This window comes from Mus musculus, chromosome 1 (assembly GCF_000001635.26).
Source record: "Mus musculus strain C57BL/6J chromosome 1, GRCm38.p6 C57BL/6J".
NCBI lineage: Eukaryota > Metazoa > Chordata > Mammalia > Rodentia > Muridae > Mus > Mus musculus.
The window spans coordinates 6,771,383-6,784,003 of NC_000067.6; the positions used below are offsets into that span (position 1 = coordinate 6,771,383).

The 12,621-nt window shown below is 38.0% G+C and overlaps 1 protein-coding gene across 24 annotated transcripts in view; it reads left to right on the forward strand.

Moving 5' to 3' along the window:
• The window catches only part of St18 (suppression of tumorigenicity 18), a 373,710-nt gene that overhangs the window by 284,152 nt on the left and 76,937 nt on the right, over positions 1-12,621 (forward strand). The window lies entirely within an intron of this gene.

Below are 12,621 nucleotides of genomic sequence, written 5' to 3' on the forward strand. Positions count from 1 at the left end.
TTTAGCCTACACAATAGACAATAATGTAACCTTTTTAAAGCATATCCTTTCATTTCTATGTTAGGTATTATAGCTTAGGCAGTGTTTTGAAAATTCTACCTTACCGAGTGATGCAGACGTTCTTTAGATCTACTTTGCCAGAATTACTGTCAAAGTATAAACTTTAAAAGTAAAGTACAAAGAGAAAAGAAAGGACTTGTGGTGAGGAAGAGCACAGCCTGAAGATATACTTTCTTGAGTAACACAATTGCCCTTGCAAACCCACTAAGCCCCCAATCGATGAACTAGCCTGACTTTCTGAACTCAGAAACCTCTGTATTGTCTCAGGGGGAGTGTTTGACAAAGAGTGTTATAGTGTCTGACCTATTTACCCCAGAGAAAGGCATACTATCAGGTTATGCCACTTGTCCCAAGCACTGGGCTTGGTCATTCCCTAAATGTAGGCTCTTAGTTACTTCCTCTTTTAAGTGAGTTAACTTGGTTGAGTATCAATTCATTTGCTTATTTAGAATTTGGGTATGCTTTTTATGCAAAAAAATTGCTATCAGGAAATCTATATGTTTGCCTGGGTTAATGATATCACCATTAAGAATTTAAAATTTTAAACTATAGCATAAGGTCAACGTATATGATGTGCAAATACATTTGGGCCACATTAAAAGTATAGAAATGATCACATGTAAAGTATGAAATTGCCGGCCTCATATCTAATTTTTCCTTTTAAACCTACTCTCATTTGAAGTTCCTGTTTTGGGTTGGGGGCTTGACATTGAAATGATAAAGGGGTGCAAAAACCTGAGATGTTTGTGGTAACACACAATGGGTTTCTAGATGTTTGTTGTGACCACATGGATGGTTTACTTGTGGCCATAACCCTAATCTTTTTAGGAAACCAAGTCATTCACAGAAAGGAAAGGGCCTTTTTAAATGATGGGTGTAAGATGGCCTAGTCGGCCATCACTGGAAAGAGAGGCCCATTGGACTCGCAAACTTTATATGCCCCAGTACAGGGGAACGCCAGGGCCAAAAAGGGGGAGTGGGTGGGTAGGGGAGTGGGGGTGGGTGGGTATGGGGGACTTTTGGTATAGCATTGGAAATGTAAATGAGCTAAATACCTAATAAAAAATGGAAAAAAAAAAGTGACTTTAAAGTGAGACAAGTCTGAAGGAATAATGAGCATGCATTGACCCAGACAGCTTGTCTACCTCAGGTGAAGATGCAGATAGAATTAAGGAAAGAAGAAAAAGTGTGGAAATGTGTTATGCAACTTTTTGGAGAAAAAATTCTTTTTAAGTATGCTATTAATGACTACAGTAAAACTAGTATTGTTAAGATCCTATGTTCTAGATGTTGTTACTTTTATCATCCAATTACTTAATTTAATCCTCACAGTAACCTTACATATCATGGCTGAAATTTTCAAAACATACATGAACATCAATAGCTAATGTCAATATACCATAGATATTCAGGTAGTAAACCATCCAAATTCTTATTTCCCAGACCTGTTTCTCTACTGGGCTGGGCTCCCTCTCATTCACAACTAATACAATGTAATGTATAAGTCACAGAGGTGTTATCCCCTCACCTGGGACTTCATGAAGCTAGATCTCAGAGTGCTGTAGTCAGCCCAGGAACTGACCTTCACCGCTCTAGTTATGGACAAAGAATTCCTTGTCTTCTAAATCTATAAAAAATATTCATATAAAACATCACATTTTACTTAATTCACTAGAGGAGGATAACAGTGGCTGGAGAAGTTCACAATTTTTTCAGACTTCTTGAATGAGGTATAAAAAGTGCTTACTGAAATTTTGTAAATCTTTATGCTCAGCAAGATGGCCATGCTTAGGCTTTCTTGATTCCAAACCGTTTCTTACAGTTTAACTTGACCCACACATAGACTTTATCTATCATTCTGAATATTTCTCGTGGAGGAAACTAAAGTAGTGATTTATATGACAATATGTATTGTTGGTATCCTTTTTAGTTTTTGTGTTCAGTTCCCTAGATTCACTTCTAACTGACTCCATTGGCTTTTTGTAATTGAGCATCACAACCATGTGTCTGAATTCTAAGTGCCACTAAGAAATGTGGAATTCTTTTCCCAACATAGGAGTTATGATTACTTTGCAGAGAAGGCTAGTGACTTTATAGAATACACTTTAAAATGAACTGTGCATGTTACTGCTTTCAGAGTGACTACTTTCAAAAAAGGACTAATACAAATGAAGCTAATTTCAATATATTGTATATTGTTCATGGCACTAATAAAAATTGATACTGACAGTCTCATCTTCTTATTATTCTGTGTGCCAGCTACTATCATCACCATTAAAAAAGCAATTTATAACCACTGGCCCATCTTTAATCATCTTCCTTGTTAGCATTTCCACTTTTCCTCTAACATGTTCAGGTTACAGGTAGTGTAGAGAAAGCTCTGCTGTCGTCCTCAGTCACAGCCAGAACATCACCTCAGCTCTCTTCCTACTACCACTGTCTGACATTGAAACCCCAGGCCATTGTATCTACTCATTCTGGTAACTGGCTCATGTGTTGGCAACCAGTCCACACTCATCCTCTAGTTAGGAAAACATATTCTTCTGACCTCTGAAATAACTTTCTTATGTGACTCCTTAGAGAGACAAATAAACACAAGGCCCTGAGGTACATCATTGTCCTTATGTGATCTATTACTGTTACCAATTTGTTGGCTCAAGTGAAGTGTCTACTTTGATGTCTCTTCATACTTTCTTTTCTTGAATATTTTACTTTACTTAAAACCCCACCTTTGACATTTTAAGTATTAAACTGCTGAATCTTTTATGAATTCTAACCAATAAGTTAAAAACCTAATGCTGTAAACATACATGAAAACTTTCCTAACTTACAAAGTTAAATGGTGTCCAGTTTTTCTTATGTTTCCTCATGTTAATACTTTATACATTCAAGTTTAATAAAATAAAGTTTCCATTAGTAGTCATGATGATATTAAAACTGCATGAATATTTCTAATAACTTGGTAACTAACAACTAAGAAAATATTACCAGAAACTTACTTGGTAGAGAAGCACCTTAAAATCTATCCAGGAAGCCTTTTACAGGAATGAAAACAAAGTGAAGTTTGCTGTTTAGCAAAAACACTCAATGAACTATTATAATACTATCGTGTATTTGTGTATTTGCATAAAATCTGATAGCACTTAGCACTGAACTTGTTACATATTAGTCCCTGAGTCAAGTCACATTGTGTTAGTTCTTGAAACAATACCCACAATATCCAATTGGTCCAACATAATAAGTCAGTAAGTAGTCAGGACAAATGACATTAGCTGCATTTCAGCTCTGGAATTGGGCACAGGCTTGGGAAGTACTTAAAGTGCAGCCTGTCTGCGTAGGACGCTCAGAAGGAAGAGCTTGGGCGCTGTGTGCTTACTACTTCCTGCAGCTTCTCTGTAGCTTCCTGTTGCTTCTGCCTACTTCTTCTCTGTACTGTCCACTGTGTCTGCAGTCTTGTGACCTACCTACTTTAACTTAAACTTTATCAGCGAATTAATAAATTAGAGCAAAACATGTTCTGGCTTAAAACCAAACTCTACTATGCTTTCTTTTTTCCTGGAATGCCAGTTACAAAGTAACACTGCCTTTTTCTTCCAACTTGGTTTCTGTACATTGACTCTGATTTTAAGTCTACATGAAAATGTCGAGAAATGACACAAATCCCTGTTCTACATAATTTTTATTTCTTCATTGGTGAACTATCAAGGGCCTTAAACTTCTGTTTTGCATTGTGAGTGAGATGTTGGGCTAACCATGAAGTCTAACACCCTTAAGTCAGAGTACTAAATGACCCTAGTATCCATGTGTTCCATGTCTTCTATTCAAACATCCATGTTTACAAAGTGTTCTTCAAGCCTGAGAGATACTGAGCATCTACAGATATCATTTAAGAAAACTTATCCAGAGCCATGTGACAACTAATCACTTATCATTTATAGTTCTAGGTGTTAGGAGTAATCAAGACATGATGTAAACTATCCAGGGGATATATTCAGGACATGTTTGGTTACTGTGCCATTTTACAAGTGGGTCTTGAGCATTACAGGTTTCAGTCTTTGAGGAGAGGTTTATACAAATTATATATCAAGGATACTGAGGAATTGGTGTGTGTGTGTGTGTGTATGTGTGTGTGTGTGTGTGTGTGTGTGTGTGTCTGTGTATTGATTATGTTAATATTCATGGTATTTCTCAGCTTAATTCTGTACTTTTTATGTTACATTACATCTCCTACCAGAAAATACTAGAGAGTTAAGAAATAAATACAGCAATTCAAAAACTCTAAAACAAGTTGCAAACAAAAATTTTTGTTATGCCTTTTTTATCTCTTGCTTGCTTAAACACTATCTCAAGGAAACTGGTGACCTCTATCAACCCATTGTTATATAAGTGAGGAGCCAATGTCACTATCATCTCTAGAAACAGGACTGTTTCGGAATTCTACTACCACAGACTGTATTCAGTTGAGCCATGAGAATTCATTTTCTATGTGTGCTAAGATGTTTTCCAGAGCATGCTTAAAATTTCTGTTCCAACCAAAGGGTTAATGTGCTTCAATATGTATCCTCTCAGTGCTTCTTCTACACCTGTGCAGTGTTGATACAGTGGACTCATAACAGGCAACATCCATAGTAAAACCATGGAATCAGGAAACAGCATCTCCAGAAGGGATATAAACAAAGTACTTTCACAGGCTTGGGAGATATCACTTCTGATATCTTAGCCGTTTCACAGCACATATAAAAGTACAAACATTCAGGTTTCTAGTCTAAAAATTCCCCCAATATTTTTTCTTTTTCCCATTTTTATTAGGTATTTTCTTCATTTACATTTCAAATGTTATCCCAAAAGTCCCCTATACCCCCACTCCCCTACCCACCCATTCCCACTTCTTGGCCCTGGTGTTCCTCTGTACTGAGGCATATAAAGTTTGAAAGACCAAGGGGCCTCTCTTCCCAATGATGGCCGACTAGGCCATCTTCTGATACATATGCAGCTAGAGACAGGAGCTCTGGGGGTACTGGTTAGTTCATATTGTTGTTCGACCTATAGTATTGCAGATCCCTTTAGTTCCTTGGGTACTTTCACTAGCTCCTCTATTGGGGACCCTGTGTTCCATCCAATGGCTGTGAGCATCCACTTCTGTGTTTGCCAGGCACTGGCATAGCCTCACAAGAGACAGCTATATCAGGATCCTTTCAACAAAATCTTGCTGGCGTATACAATAGTGTCTGCATTTGGTGGCTCATTATGGGATGGATCTCTGGGTGGATATTAGCCCAGAAACTTAGAATACCCAAGATAAATTTGCAAAACACATGAAACTCAAGAAGAACGAAGACCAAAGTGTGGACACTTCACCCCTCCTTAGAGTTGGGAACGAAACACCCATTGAAGGAGTTACAGAGACAAATTTAGAGCTGAGACGAAAGGATGGACCATCCAGAGATTGTCCCCCAATTTTTTATTGCAATATCATCCCCATACTTCCTTCTAAGAAAACTCTACTCTTCATTCTGTTTCCTCTTTTGCTATTATAGATACATTTTGCAGGGAAATGAATGAAAACAGAGGTAATGATATTTATATTTTTTGTCTATTTTTGAGATTCTAATTTAATTAGTTAGAGTCTAATTTTGTAGTGAGCAACACTACAAAAAACACTGAATGCAAGTATTTCTGTGAAATACAAAATAAGACAATCTTTTGTATCTCAGTTTTGTTATAGGCTCTGGCTGTCCAAATTCTCCTCTTTTAGTTTTCCTATGTGGAAAATGTGCTCATTCTTTACAGTTTAGGAGTCACAGCATCTCTCAAGGGTCCCATGACCTCCTAGACAGACGAATATTTTCTTCCTTGTTTTTCCAAAGCTTCTGAACTTCTCTCCTTTACAACACCAGCTACGTTGACAACACTGACATTTAGTTATCTACTCTTCCATTTGTCTACTCAATCAAGAGGAAGCGAATTCTCAGCCTTCAAATTTACCGTTAGGTTGGAAAGAAGAAGAAGGGAACAAATTAAATAAAAATCTAATCAATCAGATATAATTTTGTCTTTTTATATAACATGTACTTTGTTTAGTATAGAGAATTTATTTCATTCTTCTTTGTATCCCCATAGTACTTTAGAAATAAAATACCCTTACATCATTAACCTCTATATTTATTTTTCTTGTAGAATAAATCATGTTAAAGGATATATTGTATGAAGCATTTATATTTAGCCTGCTACTTCTTTATAACTGTCTTAAAAGTGCCAACATGAGTAGGAGAAATTAACCAAGACCCTACCCCTAGAAGAGGAGCTAGACTTTTAATGGTTGCTAGGAGGGGGAGAACCAGTCTTCTCTAAAACAAGCTCCCTGATAGGTTATCCAATGTCAAGTGGTTTACATACACACATACACACACACACACACACACACACACACACACACACACACACACACACACATATATACATTTTAAAAGAAGTCATGAATTTAAGAAGGGGGGGTTTGGACAGAGAAAGGGGCTGGAGGTAATGTAAATATGTATAAAAGTCTCAAATTTTGTTTAATTTAAAAGAGTGCCAGCCATTCCCATTTCTCCAAATTCTTCAGGTCTCTCCATTGACCTGTACATTCCCTTATTTTTAAAGAAAACTTTATTAAATTGTCATGAAGACAGATACCATTTTTAATATAGTCATGCCTCCTTCAAAGTCATGAATGCTTCCACTGACCCCTCAATTGCAAGCCAGCCAGTTATGTATTCTATCTATCAAGTAATATATTGAAATGCCAAATGTAAAAGTGAATTTCTTTTGTTCTTGTTAGTATCTACTATGGCCTGATTTGGTCATTTTCAGTCAAGAGAAGACAAAACTGAGACAGAAATAAATATCACCAGTCCTAAGGAGATCTAAGGAGAGAGGGCTTACGAACAGCAGGACCTTTGAGTACTTGGAAGTCAAAGGCTTAGGCCACTCTGAGCTTTCCTGATGTGGCAACCATGGAGCCAACTGTTCTTCCAGGTTGATCTGTGAGAACAATTAAGTAAGCCTTGCAGATTCCTCAGAGTGCCCAGTCTTCTCTAAAATACATTCTTTACAGCTTAGGAGTCACAATAGCTACAGAGATCCCCACAAGCCCTCCAAGGTTTCTCAGCCCTCTTTGCATGATGACACCACAACATAGCCAGAGGTCTGTGTGTGGGAGGGTCACTGAGCTTAAAATAAGAGCAGGAAGGCCAGTCTCCTACAGCCACTCTCAAAAACACATGTTCTTCTAACTTGGCAGCCACTTTGATTTCCTTCTACCACTACACTGGCCTTGATGCCAGACTCCTCAGGGTACACCTTTATTTCTCTATATCCATGCTTCTCTAATGTTCTCAGCACTTGATGTATATTGGCATGAACAATGAATCTCCATCTCCATCTCTCCCTTCTTTGAACTTCACCTGCACAGTCATCTCCAAAATGAGTTCCCTGGGAGATTACTTCATATCCAAACTTGTAAGCAGATCTTATATCACAAATCAGGTATTCTTTTAGCATTTTTAATGTTCATAAAGGGGGAAGAATGAAATGTATGAATTCTTCCTTGATCCATCTCTTCTTATCATGTATCCAATCTCTGCAGAACTGTGTCTAGTCTCTGCTCTGGCCATTCTCCCTGCACTTGTATTCCTGGCATTCCTGGTAGCCCTGTTGATGCTTGCCACTGTGTCAGGCTATTATGTGTTCACCCCACCCTCATGCCTGGAACGTTGTTTCCCACTTGGCTATGTGGATCCCTCCCTCACTTACTCCAGCTTTTTAACTCTGTCTCCTTGCTAGCAAGGCTGTTCCTGAGTCAACCTTTGCAATTACAAACCCTCACTCCGCAGCTTTCTCCATTTTTTTTCCTTTGTGGAAAAAAAGGTACCTTCTGACCTGCAGTCTAGCTGTGTTTAGTTCTAATCTATTTTTATGACATTTGTTTTGTGTCAGTGGGAATTGTCATCTCTTACCTCATTGATAATATCTACCACATCCAGAATAGTGTCTGTCATGTACTAGGTACTAATAAGAACTCTGAATAAATAGATTCTGAGAATCTCCAGAAAATACTATGAGACATAGTAGTGGTTTGGGATTCTGATAAAACTGGCTGCTGCAAGGAACATGGTGGCATAAGCAACCTAATCTTTCCAGAGTGTGACAAGTTTATAAGTCAAAACCCAGAGCAGGCCTTCCTTAGTTATGTGCTAAGTTAGACTGAAAGGCACATGTTCCCATCAGCCTGTTCCTCGGCTTATATGTGTTTGGATGCTTGAAAGCTGGTCAAAGAGAAAGGCTAGATTAAAAACAGAGGTGGTCTCTTGAGTTCCTGTGAAGCACAGTTCTTGCCATTGCTGATATAGTTCTTCTGGCCACGTGTGACATAGTAGTTCCAATGTTTAAGAGAATTATGTAAATAGTATGTCCAGAGAAAGGCTCAGTGGCTAAAGATAAATGCTTCCAAGCCTGACAACCTCCATTCAATCCCCAAGTTCTATAGTGGAAGGGGAGAACTGACTTCTATACATGAGTCATGGCATATGCATTCATATGCACATACAGAAAATAAAATAAATAAGATTTTTAAGAACTATTTGCTCTCTAAGAGCTTTGTTTGCCTTTTGTAATTTTGTGCTTTTTATGACTTAAAACTTGATGTTCAGCTCATTGCCTTATCTAAAACAGGTGCAGAGCAGCTTCTGGGTAGGCTAGTAGACCAAGGCTGTGAACGTTCTAATCTCATCATCCCTATTTTGAGATTTAAGTATCTTCATAAACAGTTATTTACAGACTAGCTTTCAAAAGTATACACAGTGACTGTGTAAGTCAGAGGGTATAATGAGAATGTGGAGCTCTGCCCTTGCCCACCGTGTCTCCAGAACTATGAAGGTGCATCTACACACCATGTTTCACTGGATCCTGGGCACTGTAACGTGGGTGCTGCTACCCATACTATGTAGACAAATAAGCTTCAGCCAGATGGGGAACTAGTTGCAGTATTCCTTGTGGTGTCTCAGCCCCTTGCTTTGCTGCTGTAACAGAAGACTGAAAACTTGAGTGAATAATAAATACATTTATTATGAACATAAGGAAATTTAATAGCTAGGGGTTACATCAGTACAGCAGTAACCAGGTACTCCATCATACTTGGGCAGAAGTTATCCCAAGAAAGACAAAAGTAACTGTCACTCCTGGGCTAATGTTCTCTACTCTACCTAGGGACAGAGAGCCTGGTCCCAGTTACCTCTTACAGGTCCCACTTTCCCACATTTTACATGAATTTCACATTTTATATGAGCCTTGGAGTACACTTGAGACAATAGCAGGGAAAAGCAGCTATATAATGATCAAAATGAAAATATAAGCTAAAAAATGGTCTTCTTATGGAAAAATAACTAGTATCAAAATGGTTTCTATTACTGACACTGATGAGTAGAAATGGTAAGGTACACCCTGAGTACTGAGACCAGAAAAGGAGGTAGACACCAGTATACCTTGTGTTGGTATGCTTTGGGTCTCCAGAAAAGGAAGGAAGTATTCAAAGAGCGATTGCTCCAACAGCTCATGTTCAGGATGTAAAGTTAAGTCCAGACACCAAAAAAGCAGTAGCAGCAAATGACACGTACAGATATCACATACAGACATCATTTTTATTGCAGTCCATCTTAGTCATAGACAGTCTTTATTTTTTTAATTTATTTTTTATTAGATATTTTCTTCATCTACATTTCAAATGCTATCCCAAATGTTTCCTATACCCTCCCTCCGCCCTTGTCTTTATCTTTTCAATCCATTTGTTATTTACATATTTGTTTGGGTTTTCTAGACAGAGTCTTACTGTCTATCCCAGGATGAGTAGGAGTTCCCTATTTTGTCCCAACTGGTCTCTGACTTGGGACAACACCCCCTACTTCAGCCACAAAAGTGCTAGGACGATAGGAACAACTTATAAAACTGGGTTTGGAGACAGTCTCTAGAAGCACGTTGTTTCTGATTTAGTAGGATACTTGGCTGCTAACATATCTCACAGTTTGGCATGTGAGCATATATGTACACATGCCCACAATTCTATCTGCATATTTATAGCAGTGTATCAGAGAGAGTAATCCCTCCTGAGTGAGCACTCACCTGTTTCATTGTACATTCCTCCTTTGAAATTCCACTCAGGTGTAATGGAGAGTTTTGTAAAATGACTTAAAATGAGCCTTGGTGATATGAGAATATATGGGGGTATTACAAATGGGAAACTTTCCTTTAAAAATATATTGTGTATTTCTCTAGGTTCCAAATTTTTGGTTCAGGAATAATGAGGGAAGGACAGATTTGTGGATCAAATTTCTACATCTGAAAATAAATGTAGCAAATAAATTGGTATTTCTGTTACAGGTGTGTTGTAGCCATGTAATATTGGAAAAATACTTTGTCTTAGTTTCTAAATTACACAAATTAGTGGAAGAAGTTCACCTTTATGGGTACAGCTTGTTCTGCTTTATTTTCACTCCCTAGGCTGCTGTGACTTTGTTTCTGCCAGCCTTGGGCTTACTGTGTCATACACATGCATGTGCACACTGGCTAAATTGCCCCTTCTTTTCCCTCCACCTCACATTTTAAATCCCTATTCCTTTCTGGTCCTAGTGTTCTCTCTGGAGAGCAGAAGGTCGTCTTTGCTCTATTCTGATCAATGCAACTATAATGCTCCCTACGCTTGAAGCCCTCTATATTAGCTCCATTGAATTTAAGTGTTTCTGGAGTTACCCCTCCTTCACCAAGCAGAAGTCAACAACTGATAAGCTGTTTAGAGCATGTTGACTTTTGCTTTGTGTAGAACTGGGACCATCTCAATCGTGAGGTAGTACCCGCCTCCCAGACACACATGGGAACTTTTAATGTGATTCTTTTCATGATTTGAATATTTTAAGATAATATTTTATTGATTCATTTGAGAGTTCCCTACAATGTAGTTTGATCTCATTCACTTCAACTCCTCCAAGGTCCATTCAACTTTGTGTTCTGTCCTGTTCCATTTTGGTTTTGTTTTACCCCACTAGATTCAATTGTTGCTTCCCAAATGCTCTTGAATTTGGGGCCTGCTCTGGTCAATCTACTAAGGGGTCATAACCTTAAAGTAAACTGATTTTCTTCTTTATCCTAGTAGCTTTCAGATGAAAAATATCTCTACAACAAAGAGTAAAACACATATGTGTGAAACACATATCTCTTCACCACCATGCCATGATTTTCTTTCTGGCTTGGGTTTGCCAAGTTTTATGCATGCTGTCATAATTGTTGTGAGTACATATGTGGATATGTCCTGTTGTATCTTTAAAACACTGTTTCTTTGTTGTCATCCATCATCTCTGTCTCTTAAAATCTTCCCAGCTCTTCTTCTAATATAATATCTGAGCCTTGGGATAAAGGGTTTGATATAGAGGTCCTATTTAGAGCTAAGCATTCTATAGTCTCTTATTCTCTGAAGATTAACCAGTTGTATGATCAATGTTATTTACCATCAACTGCAAGAAGAAGAAGCATCCCTAAAGAGGGTGGAAATGCGCACTAATCTATGGGTTTAACAATAAGTCATCAAGAATGGTTTAATATTTTGTCTATTTGGTAGAATAATAATAGTAGCTTCTTCCCTAAAGCCGATGAGCTATCTTGACATAGGCTCTTGATGCTTTGATGGTGTGAAGTATGGAGGAGGTCTTAAATCTAATTAAAATGTAATTTGTTACTGCCCTAACATTTGTGCAACTATTTTACCAGTGTCTTACAGGGCAGTCTTGGTTGGAGCTCATAGGGTATCCACCTGGGTAAAGTTTATTATTGAAATAGAGCAAAAAATTTAAGTGGGTAAGGGAAAAATACAGAAAGACAGTACCCACAATTTTAGTCAGGGGAAGAGGAAGTGCAAATCTAAAAGATCGGAGGCCCATGTACAAGGAGTAGACTAGGAAACAAGAGGAAGTAATAGGAAACTCAGAAAAACAATGGGTTCAGATTGTGCTGAGAGTTATATGCAATTTTAGGACTTCTGACTCTACTGAGATATGAAGATTCTGTAATGTTTTGAGAGATGGTGTAATGTTAGTAACATTATCCTGGTCTGTGTAGAATCATGTGTTTAGAAGCATGTAGAGTTTAGAGGAGTAGAAGTTTACTAATAATACCAATAAGAAATGGTGGGTGACTTGAAATATGATGGTACCTACAGGGTCATGGAAAATTCTGAACATATTTGGAAGAGGGAGCCAACTCACATTACTGTGAGAGTATATGTGGATACAGAAAGTAGTGAAGACTGGTCTAAGGTTTGTACCTGTAATATCAGCATGACTGAGAAGCAAGATTTGAGGGCTACACAATCTGGAGCATGTTGACATGTTTACTGGCTATGGAAATAGGATACACTCAGAAATATCATATCCAAAGAGTGTCTTAGCTCCCCAATCTCATGAAACCCCCCTCTCCTTGTACCACACTGAAGATGATACAAATATTTTTTTATAAGAGAGTGTATAATTCTATCTTTCCTCT